This window comes from Plectropomus leopardus, chromosome 9, assembly GCF_008729295.1.
Source record: "Plectropomus leopardus isolate mb chromosome 9, YSFRI_Pleo_2.0, whole genome shotgun sequence".
Classification (NCBI taxonomy): domain Eukaryota; kingdom Metazoa; phylum Chordata; class Actinopteri; order Perciformes; family Serranidae; genus Plectropomus; species Plectropomus leopardus.
Window position 1 is genome coordinate 26,404,468 of NC_056471.1, and position 11,292 is coordinate 26,415,759.

An 11,292-nucleotide genomic window follows, 5' to 3' on the forward strand; every position below is an offset into this window, starting at 1 on the left:
GTTTTAATTGGGATGAACAAATGCACATGTTCTAAGTATTTGTCTACGTGTCTATGTATTGTCTACGTGTATTGTATTAGGATCTTAGAGTAATTCAGAATGCTTTTGAGTATTCAATTAGATTTAGGTTGCAGGACGAACTTTATATTTTTTTATGTCTCTTAATGTCTGGGCTCCTATTTACTAGGTTTATCAGGGTGTCCCATTTCACATGTCTAATTTACTTAAAATCATGTTGTTTTTATATTTTTTTTGACTCTGTGAATAAACTGAACTGAGCTAAACTGAGAGAAAAAATATTGACGGAAAAGTTTGCCCTGCATCAACCCCAAAATCCATGCCCATGTCTACAACATTTTACTCCAGTATAAGTAAAGTACTTGTGTAAAAATGTACTTGAATAGTAAAAAAGTAGGTAATTTCAAATGCACTCCGAGTAAAGAACATCTTTAAACTACAAGATTAAATCAAATATCATCATAAAAGTAGGGTAGGCTAGTGGAGCAACACCAACAACATGACTAATATGTCCAAATCAACAGTAAATTCAATGTTGCTGCACTTTGCAGCCTGTGCATACAACTGACTATCACATATAGGACTACATATGAGTATTCATCTATCTTCATCTGCATATCCTCACTCCAAAGAGCCAAAAAAGACGCAAAACTGGAGCAATAACTAAAGTTATAAACAGTACATTAAATAATCCTCTGACCCTTTTTGTTTAATCAACTGCTAACTAAAACATCACCAAAAAACGACAACACAGAAGTGTATGAACATATTGGCGCCACAGCGGCAGCGGCGACAAACACAAGCAAAAACAGACACTGCGCAGTTTTACACACTATACAGTACAATGCTGCGTTGCTAAGCAGCCTAGTGGTCTACGTCCGTGAGAGTGTGTTATTGTACTCACCTGTGTGAACGGCCCCCTGTGAGTCTCGAGCCCCGTCAAGTCCTCCTCATGCTGCTCCTAGTCCAACTTCTCTACTGCGTCATTCCCAGTGCCAAATATAACCAGTCCACTCAGCCGCGCTGTCCCAGTATAACCAGTTCCACTACGCTCCACAAACTAAACATGTTTTGAGCTGAAAGAGGCTCTGCGGTCACGTCAGGTGTTATTGTCCCAAACGACAGAAAGGCCTCATACTCCTCACTGACGCAAAAGTCCCTCAAAAACTCACCAAGCGACTCCATTTAGCACCGACAACGTTAGCCAGGCCTCCCAGTATGCACCTGTTCAGGTAAACTGTGCCTTCATTGCGTCACTGAGCGTGCTCGGAGTGGCGCGTTAGCCTCGGTCAGTGATTGGATGCGACCAGAGCCATTTAAGTTGCGTCATCTCCGTTTACTCCAATGGACAGCGATAGCGGGATACATCGCAATAGTTCCCGGAAGTGGCGTTAAATGCTAGCGGCGCAGTGGAGTTACAGCAATGCAAAGTTGGTAATGCGCTTTTAACCTAATAGAGCCATGCTTTTAACGGGTAAGACGTCTCAATAATTGTTTATATATTATCAGCATATCTTAGCTAAATTAACATGTGCACTTAAGAGCGTTAATAGATTATCCCCCGCTAAATTAGTAGATTTACAAAACAACAGTTATGCCAACAGATTAGGCTAGTTAGGACACTGTACACATAAGGTAAACCATAAGCAGCCTGTTAATTGTAAATGTCCTGCTCTTAAATAATTTCATCTAACATTGGGGAGTTAAAGGAGTAATGTTACAAGCATTACTCTTTATAGCAGAGTGCTGTTTTGTAGGATATCAGTATCGCTATGGATTGAGTGCATATTTGAGACATCTAAACAAAATATTTTTAAAAAAAGGCGATACAAAAATCGCTAATTACAACCACAGCCCTATATATTCATACATTTTCCAAATTTTAACCCTTTAAATGCCAGGTTTTTGTCATGATGCCACTATGTTCTCAGACAAAAAAATAAAAAACATGCAAAGAAATTAATTATTATCTATTGTTATTTTCAATATACTACATGTAGTGTAATTTTTTTTTGTTTTGTTTTGATGATTGCAGCCTAGGATATGTCAGTGATTTTGAGCAACACTGATTGTGACAGTGTTTTTTTCTTAATGACGTCATCAGGTGGAAAATAGTAAAAATTACAAATCCCAAGGCAAAAGCCCAGAATGACATCCAGAAATAATACAATGCATGTTTTTATGCTTTGATGGCTGTGGGGTCAAATATTGCAGTTTCAACTGCACGCTTTTTGCATTTAACACTATGAATGTAACAATTTTGTTTACACAGTGTAGTTTAGACTTATTGTAAAAAGAAATAAACCAACAACAGACATGACAAAAGCAATAAAACCACAAGTAAAGGGAAACAAAGGAGATAAAATATAAATTAAAAAGGTAAAATAAATTTAAAAATAAATAAATAAAAAGATGACATCACATTAAAGCAAGTCTATAAAAATTGGTTTTAAGAAGTGATTTAAAAGAAGTCACTGACTCTGCTTGCCTCAGGCAGGTAATTCAAGATCCCTGCTTTGACTACAATGCTTGATTATTAGATGATAAAAACATAGGGGTGGACCTGAACAGACAGAAGATAGAGAAGTCATTTTTGTAATATGTGGGCACAAAATTAAACTAATGTAATGTCAAACATTAAATTGTTTAGGAGTTTCGCGTAGTAATTTTGTTATAAAATGAATTTTTACAGCAAACAAGCTTTTTCTGGTCTAGAATTACTGCTTCTCTTGCCGTGTAACTTGATGAAAACTAAACGTTTTGCCACCCCTGTCGTAGATAATGTCTGAAGTGTGGGACTGAAATTACAGTAAAGGCAGAATTTACAGTGAGCAGGGACTGTCTCACAGTGGGAGGTCGATAAAGCTTCAAAACGGCCGTGCCAAATATGGATTCTGAAAACTGTTGGCTATAGTTATCTCGAGGTCTTACCCACATCACACATACAAGTTGGTTCATGTTCTCTCAGTATATGTGTTACATCCTGCAGTCTCAAATAATGAGATATGTGACACTCAGTGTTTATTGTGGAAGTTTATACTTGGCAGGATGGAAAGCCTTTGAAACAGCATCTAGAGCAGCAAAAAGCAAAGAAAAAAAAGAACAATTTTTGTGTCATTTAAGGTTTCGGGTTTGATATTGTGAATAACTATCAGGGAGGAGAGAATTCACAGGCTGCTAATGATGTTGCTCTCTATCTTGCACCTAATTTATTCTCATGAAAATAAACAGCAGCTTGTGGAAAAACACCCAAACAGACAAGCCGACCATACTGCTCTGTCACACTAAACAAGAATATGCAACAGCGTCCCTATAACACTAATCTAATCATGTTCAGTCGCAGGTGTAAACAAAGATGCTGCATTTAGGATCAAAGGGCAGGGACCATGGAGACGGTAACAAACACAGAGGTGTGCGTGTGGATGTTTCAAGCTTTCATGTGAGTTATCAGTACCTGTGCAGGTCTCTTTGTCTCCATCTGTCTGTCTGTGGCATACATCGGTCTAGATTATCTGTGTGTGTGTGTGTGTGTGTGTGTGTGTGTGTGTGTGTGTGTGTGTGTGTGTGTGTGTGTGCGCGCGCGCATGAAATAATGTTTTAGTGGATGTTTGGGGGGAAGCAGTTTGCCCTTTAAACAGCTTTTCAGCAGTTTATGTTCCAGCATTCACGCAGTTGTGCTGTGCTCCATTTACCTGATCAGTTTAAATGCATAAAAGGCCATTTTACAGCCCTCAGATGTATGAGAGCACCCTTTTTTGGTGTTTTGGCTTGTTTGCTTTGAGCGGTGATGTAATACTGTTGCAAACTGGGAAGAGGCCCCGGTTCCTGAAGTGCAGGTTTATTTTATGGCTATCAGTTTTTATTATTTTAATTTTGTTTCAGAGAAATCATGTTTTTACTTCAGTTTGAAACCTTAATTTGCTGCAAATACTATTATACCCAAGAGCTAAAGCTGTCAAGGACATGAATGAGAGCTGTAACAAATTCAGTGATTTGTTGTTGCAACCTGGAGCAAAACACTGTGACGTCCGTTCTCATTCCCAGGGCGTCAAATGGCAGCTTGGTCGGCAGCCGCAGGCATCTGATCCTGACGCACAAAGCACCCTTCAACATCTGTGTGAGACGGTCCAGGCTTTGAACTATGTCTGATATTAACCCATCGAAAGCACTGATGTAGAATAAAGACCCAGACAATTAAAATAGTATAGGAGGGAGGTTTTTGTTGTTGGGTCAAATAAACTCAGGAGACCACTGTTTGTGTCCCGTGTAAAAGTAGTTAATTAAGTTAATTTTGAGGTTTTTTAACTATTTTTTTAAGTATGACATTAAGTAGTTAACTTAACGTGACATTGCTCACATATGTCAAACACAATCTCATCCTAACTTGTAACAAGCTACTGCTCTGACAGTGAAAATTCACCATTATAGTGATTATTTTTTATGTGTTTTTTTTGCCCTGTATTCACCTGCCTGATCACTGACTCTCCTGTCATAGCAGATCCTGCCTCCCTCACCTCTTCTGCATGACCTCACTCCCCACACCTGCGTTTCCCTGCGTCTCATTATCCTCATCAGCCCAGATTCACTTGTCCTCTGCCAGATTGTCTAGTTTCACACTTCGCTGTCCAGCATTCTCCGGTCTGTTTTAGTCCGCCTGCCTGACCCCACCTGGTCATTTGTTGAAAGATTTCGCCTGCTCCGCCTCAATTTTATCTGCCTGTTTGCCTCATTTGTGACTCCTTGATTTTTGATTAATAGGTATTGGACTCTCAGTTACTGCCTCTGAAATTGTGCTTTTGGGCTCTGCCATGTCACAAAACCGCAATCTTTTATTTTTTGCCACAACTTAAGTAGTTTTGGTGGCAGCCTTATATTTCCCGTGAACACAGAAGTTTATTTTGAAATGACATTATCAGTGTAATAAGCCGAAATTAACACCTTCTCTAAACATTCAAAAACTTGTGCTAGAGGCGTGCCTAGAGCTTCATATTTTGGATTGTAGGGAGTTGAGAACGTGTTGCCATAGTGGCCTAATTTATTAAAGATTAAACAAGAATCCAAAATTTGAACTCACTAAGATTGCAGAATATTTTCTCATGTTTCTCAGCATAATGTTTACCTTTAGTAGCGACAGAATTTTAAGAGATTGATGACGGTTCCCAACAAAAATTTTGAATGGAAGTCATAGTTGCGTACTTTACGTGGGGTTTCATGTGGGCTTGCACTTTGTACCAGGCTTGACTTTTTTTATCAAAGAACCAAATATTCTCCAATATGGTTGCTTAAGTCTTCTACTGATGAACATTGACTATAACAAAAAAAAGCAAGCTTTTACTTTTAGAGCCACAGATGCGTGAAATAACTTTTTTCACTTAGCAGCTCGATGGACCAGCACTTTTAATCTTCACAGTCATACTGTTCTCCCAAATGTTATGTGATTATCCTTTTCACAACTCAATTTTAAATTTTAATCCAAAAAGTTCAACACAACCAGCTGCTGGTTTAAGTCTAACCTTTCCCTCAATGTCACTCTGACTGCATCCAAGTTTTCGGAGCATCTGTCAGTAGCTGTTCTTTGTGCATCCACAGTGTGTGTTTGTGCACATGCATGCTACTGCATCTCAGGGGTCACTGCACTTTGGCATCAGAGAAAGGATGTTTTCACTGCCGTTGCTTGGCAACTATCACCGTAGAGACGGCATATCTCGTGCACAGACAGGCGCTCTATTGTGCGAGGTGTGGCGTTAAGGAAGCTGATCTTTGGGAATATAAGGATGATATCAGTTGAGAGATGTTCATCTCGCCACAGCACACAGTCTGTGTATGGGTGTTTACATGTGAGACCAAGGGGAGAAAGTGAGAAAGTCTTTGTTGACTGTGTGTTTCAGTGTGAGTGTGAATGGCGGGGGTATTGTGTGTGTGTGTTTGTGTATTCGATTGTGTGCAAAGATGAGGAGCAGGGGTGGAAAAGACAATCAGGACCGTGCAGCGCCGTGTCGTTCATGGTTTCCTGTTATTTTCTGAGTCACAGAACAAAGGAGGCTTTTATATAGATAAGAAATAAACAGACACAGAAACTACACACCTCTGTGATGCCAAGATCAGTATAAACTAACCATACACTACATTACATCCATACTGCTTCATTGAGATTAATACTATATGTTTTAATACATTGCTAAAACAGCTTCAACTTTTCTGGTTTCAGGCTCTCTGCAAGATTTTGTAGCCTGGCTGCAAGGACACGAACATTACTGAGGTCAGACGCCGGCGTTGGATGATAAGGTCTGTCTGCACTCACTGTACCAAATCGTCAAAATAGTGTTGAATGGGTTGAGGTCAGGGTTCAGATCAGTCAAAATCCCCCACACTACACTCAGAAAACTCTCTCTTTAAAGATGTCACTGCGTGCACAAGCAAACTGCCACAAAGTCTGAAGCACTTTGTTCCCCTCTTCTCATTTCTGAGTTTGTACATCCTCGCTTCCTCTCCTCATATCTTAGTCGCTCTCACCTGAGATGTAAGTGGAGGAGGTGAGGAAGAGACACGAGGAAAAAAAAGAGTTGAGGCAACAGGCATTTCACAATGTGAGACATCCGTGCCTCGGAGCTCTCATTTTAATATAACGTGGCACAGCTGCTTCATCAGCTGTATGTCACACCTCTTTTATATGCCATGAGTACAGAAAATACTTCTGCAAAGGATACACCTGTACATCCCTGCAGGAAGTCTCCTCACTCCCCTCTCCTCTGTCCTTAAGATGCATTTTAAGAAATGAAGCTGCGTACTGATTTGCATGTTTTTTATCTTTTACTTTCTTTTTACTTTACTTCTAGTAAACACAATGTTTAAGAAGTGAACAAACTTATTTGATGCACAGCCAGAACAACATGACTGTCATCAGAACAACACCCATTGTGCATGTGCTCACTTTTAACTTGCACCGTAATAGACAGTGTAGAGGAGAAATGACATATTAACAGGCTACATACTGCAGCTGCCCTTACAAAGAAAGAACTGCATGCAATCTTTTTAACATCATGCCCTGAACTTTGACCTTCTTACTTGTGTGTATATATGTATATGTTAACATGGGGATAAGACAAAACAGCTATGCCGAGCTCTCCAAGAACACCTGGAAAGCTCTGATGTTACTTTGCAATTCATGTAATTTTAGCTTTTAAATACTAACTGCATACATTATAGATTCTAACATGAAGTATTACATTTAACATAGTGAATATCATAAGCATTTTATTTAACTGTTATTTTCACTTTAGATGTTGGAATTCTTTAAATATTTTTTTTTACTTTAAAACTTAATGTTCCTATTTTTACTATTTGACTGGCCATCAGTAACTTGAATGCACTGTTATTTGTCATGGCAGTTTCTGACAGCTGTCAGCGAGCCGCCGGGCTGTTATCTGTTTCAGTCAATGTTGAGAACTTTTCCACAGCAGAGAGGCTTGTGGGTCAGAACAGCTAGAAAATCATTCTGGCTTGCATACTGCATCCCGAAGAACATCCTGTTATTTTTTGCATGTTGTGTTTGACACACTATGTGTTGGGACATTTTCGGCATACTACATAGTGTGGTAGTATGGGTATTGGAACGTGGTGAGACATCTTTCAAGATGTTGTGCTGACATCAATTTCCAGCTCAGGCAGGAGGACAAAGTGAGGAAAAATTAAGAAATGAGAAGAGCCTATATTGTCTAAAATAGCATTGTTTTCCCTTTAGGATTTCCCCTACTTGAAAGCGAGGGGGCCCAGCCAAGAAACTCTGAATAACATCCCATATCAAGAGTAAACGAAGGTCTACAAAAGTATGTGGACAGGGGTGTTAAAGCACTTTATTGAAAACTTTATTTTAATAAAAAGCAAAGAAGAAATATTGAATGTAAAACAAAGACTAACGGTTTATCTCAGGAAGGAGTACATTAATAATTTAATAATCTTGATTACATTTTCATATTTTACCACATCACAGAAATGTCAGCGTTTTTGGGTGTGAGTTCCCACAAAACACCCTCATGGCTGATTTATGAAAGACGGTTTTAATAAAATGAAGGAAGTAAGTTGTTGAACTTAATAAAAAGCTTTTCATGAGGGTGAGAAAGTGAGGATACAGCCAGCACATCAAGCACCTCGAATATGTAATAAAATATTGAAAAGCAATAAGGTTGTGTGTGTGTGTGTGTGTGTGTGTGTGTGTGTGTGTGTGTGTGTGTGTGTGTGTGTGTGTGTGTGTGTGTGTGTGTGTGTGTGTTAGAAATCTTTTTACGTTACTGGCTGAATTTAGAGAGAACACATTCACATATTTACTGCAATCTAAAAATAGTTGTTTCAGCACTGAGGACACTTTACCGAATATAATATTGCTAGGAGCCCACACACACATAACTGACATTTAGTGAAATACATTCGAAATTGCCAAATCTCTTTCTTTGAGTTGTTATAAAAGAGTTTGAATGCACTCGAAGATCAAAAGTTGAACCAAGTTTAACATTACGCAGTATGGTCATCTTGCAGATCAACTGTGTCCATTGAGTTTGTATTCTGTGAAATACACTCCCACCAACAATCAATCAAACACATTTCTCATAGAGCGAACACACACACAGTAACTGCTGTAACTCAAGCAGAATGAGTTAATTTTATTTAGTTAAATTAAGAATTCCTTTACACCTCCCTTCCTTTATATAATGATTTATCAGTCCATTTATATATATACACATACTTTTATTTCATCATTTAAGTGTTAAAGTGATACAGTGACTGAAACAGCAGCGGCAGTTCCTTCTGAACACAGAAAATCAACTGGTTCTTGTGTCATCAGACTGGAAAGAAAAGATTTTATTAAAACAAGCTTTATGGACCAGAGGTACAACACAGTAATGGGGGGCAGCTCAATGCCTCTAAATTGGCCCATAAAAACAAAGTAAAACGTAACAGAAACCTGAATCTAATATAAAAGCAGAATGCTGAAATTCATACAGGCTGAAGGAGCCTGTAAATCAACTGATTAGGTCTTTGCAGGAACGCTAAACAGTGTAAAAATTAATCGCTCTCTGCGTGGGCTCATGTGTGACTTCACCTACATTCATATACTTCCATGTGTGAACTCGGGAGTGTGCGTGTGTGTGTGTGTGTGTGTGTCTGTGTGTGTGTGTGTGTAGGGTAATAGGCAGTAAGTCATACTTGCAGTAATTCTGTGAAATTCCCGTGGACCTGTAGCAGCGCTCACAGCCAGTAAATACGGCCTGTTAAGCCGGGCTGATAACTTGGGCCCAGGACTCTGATTTACAGGTGGACAAACACGGGGCGACTCTGGCTCTCGGTGTGGGTGTGTGACTTTTGTGTTAGTGAGGAAGAAATGCCGAAACGAGATAGAGAGAAATTTAGTGCTCAACAAACAGTCATTTAGTTGTGACAGGTTTATCAGAGGAAGGAGGCGGGCGAGTAATAACAGTCATGCCATCTTAATAGTACTTTACTCAATGAACACGGAAAAATCTGAAAAATGTGTCGGACTGTGTGTCTTTGTAATCATTTAATATACAAAAGACACCAGAAATGCTCTACTTGTCTTTAGTAACATACAATAGAGCACAAGGATGAAAATCCTGTTAGGATCTATGAGTCTTACCATGGCTCAAAGTCTTTATACATTTCCAGTATCAGGTATCATTTTAGAAAGCACTGCCTTAGTTCCAGTATCAATACCAAAACTATTCAAAAAAGTTTGAGGAATAAATTGATGTTTCTTTCAGTGTAACAAAATCTACCAAACAACTTAATGTGTGACTGTTTAATGTTAAGACAAGCAAGGTTTTTGGCTAATTAATAATAATACATTTTGAAAAGTTTAAATATAGAACTGGAAATATCGCTATGCGATATTCAGAGCATTTCTAAATTAAAAAAAAAAAAAAAAATTCAGATTCAGGCTAAATAAAAGGGCAACAGCACAAAGTAAATTAATAAATAATTATGTTGAAAATAACAAAGTGATATACCATCTAGTAAAACAGACTGAAATGTATAAATAAATAGTCAATAAATAAATAAATAGGTAAAGTTAATTATTTTTCCTGAAACAAGATTTGTGATGATGGCGATTTAACCATTGATAAATTGAGTGGTATTATGATGGCTGATGTATGGATTCTGTGCTGTCACTGATTCAATTCTTAATTGATGAAATTATTTGTGATACATACATTGTATGCTTGTGTGGGTATGTATTTTACACGTTTTTGTTATGTTTTCTGAATTTCATTATTATTTATCTTAAAGTTTAAAATTGCTGTCAAAATCAAAACATTTATTTGTCAGGTTTTTTTTCCAGATTTTTTTTTTTTTTTTTTTTTAACTTTACAAAAGTTCATCAGGTAGAAGTCTTAGGGCTCAGGTTATGACGAGAACAGAACAGAAAATAACACTGAGGGGCTTTTGGCTCACATACTCACTGTAACCTTTGGAATCAGTACAGAACAATGACGTACTCCATTCACATAAAAAAAGTTTTTAATTAATGTAAGGAAGGAAACTGGTCATTTCGGGTCATAAAATCCTGCGAGTGTGACAAAGGGGAGTGTCTGGAAATTTTGGAGCACAAATTACATTGCAGAGGTCTGAGTTTGCAGAGAGACAGAGGCAAACGGGAGAACTGGACAGATAGACGGAGTATGAAGAAGAAAAACAAATGAGCGAATAGCAGCAGATGGCAATAAATAAAGATATAATATGAGAGAGCACCTAAAAGCAAGTTTACGCCTAAAAAATGGAGATAAAATAATAATGCAGATAAAACTCTACATTTGACACAACTGAGGTTAAGACCTCAGCTACAGGAAATATTTTTGCCATTTAAAAACAATAAAACAATCAGCGATATTTGGACTTACCGTATATCATAGTCAGGAAACTGTACAACCCAAGGTTGTAACAAAGTTCAACACCTTTAAGAGTGCAGAGGGAGTGAGAGAAAGTGAGATATATGTGGACTCAGTGTGAAAGCTGGGGGGGCTCAGAACATGAGCTCATGACTGCAGCATTAGTGTAACATTAGTGTTAAGTGCTCGTAAAATCCCTCTTTGCTCTGCATTACCTCAGAGTGTGTGGGAGCCAGAAATGAAGTTAATAATATTGCAGTTATGAAAACTTTCATTTTTAATGTTTTTAATGAAATGTCTCAGAACAGGGTGGAAGAAAATGTACAAAACTACACCTCAGAAAGCCGCCAGCTCACACACACACTCACATATACAG

General features: G+C 38.2%; 1 long non-coding RNA gene across 1 annotated transcript; it reads left to right on the forward strand.

Annotated features, from left to right (window-relative positions):
* Positions 1-1,460: 1,460 nt before the first annotated feature.
* Positions 1,461-6,291, forward strand: LOC121947874. Its single transcript, XR_006106116.1, has 3 exons — positions 1,461-1,492; positions 3,356-3,457; positions 6,227-6,291. It is a non-coding gene; the product is annotated as an uncharacterized LOC121947874 (long non-coding RNA).
* The last annotated feature ends 5,001 nt before the right edge of the window (positions 6,292-11,292 follow it).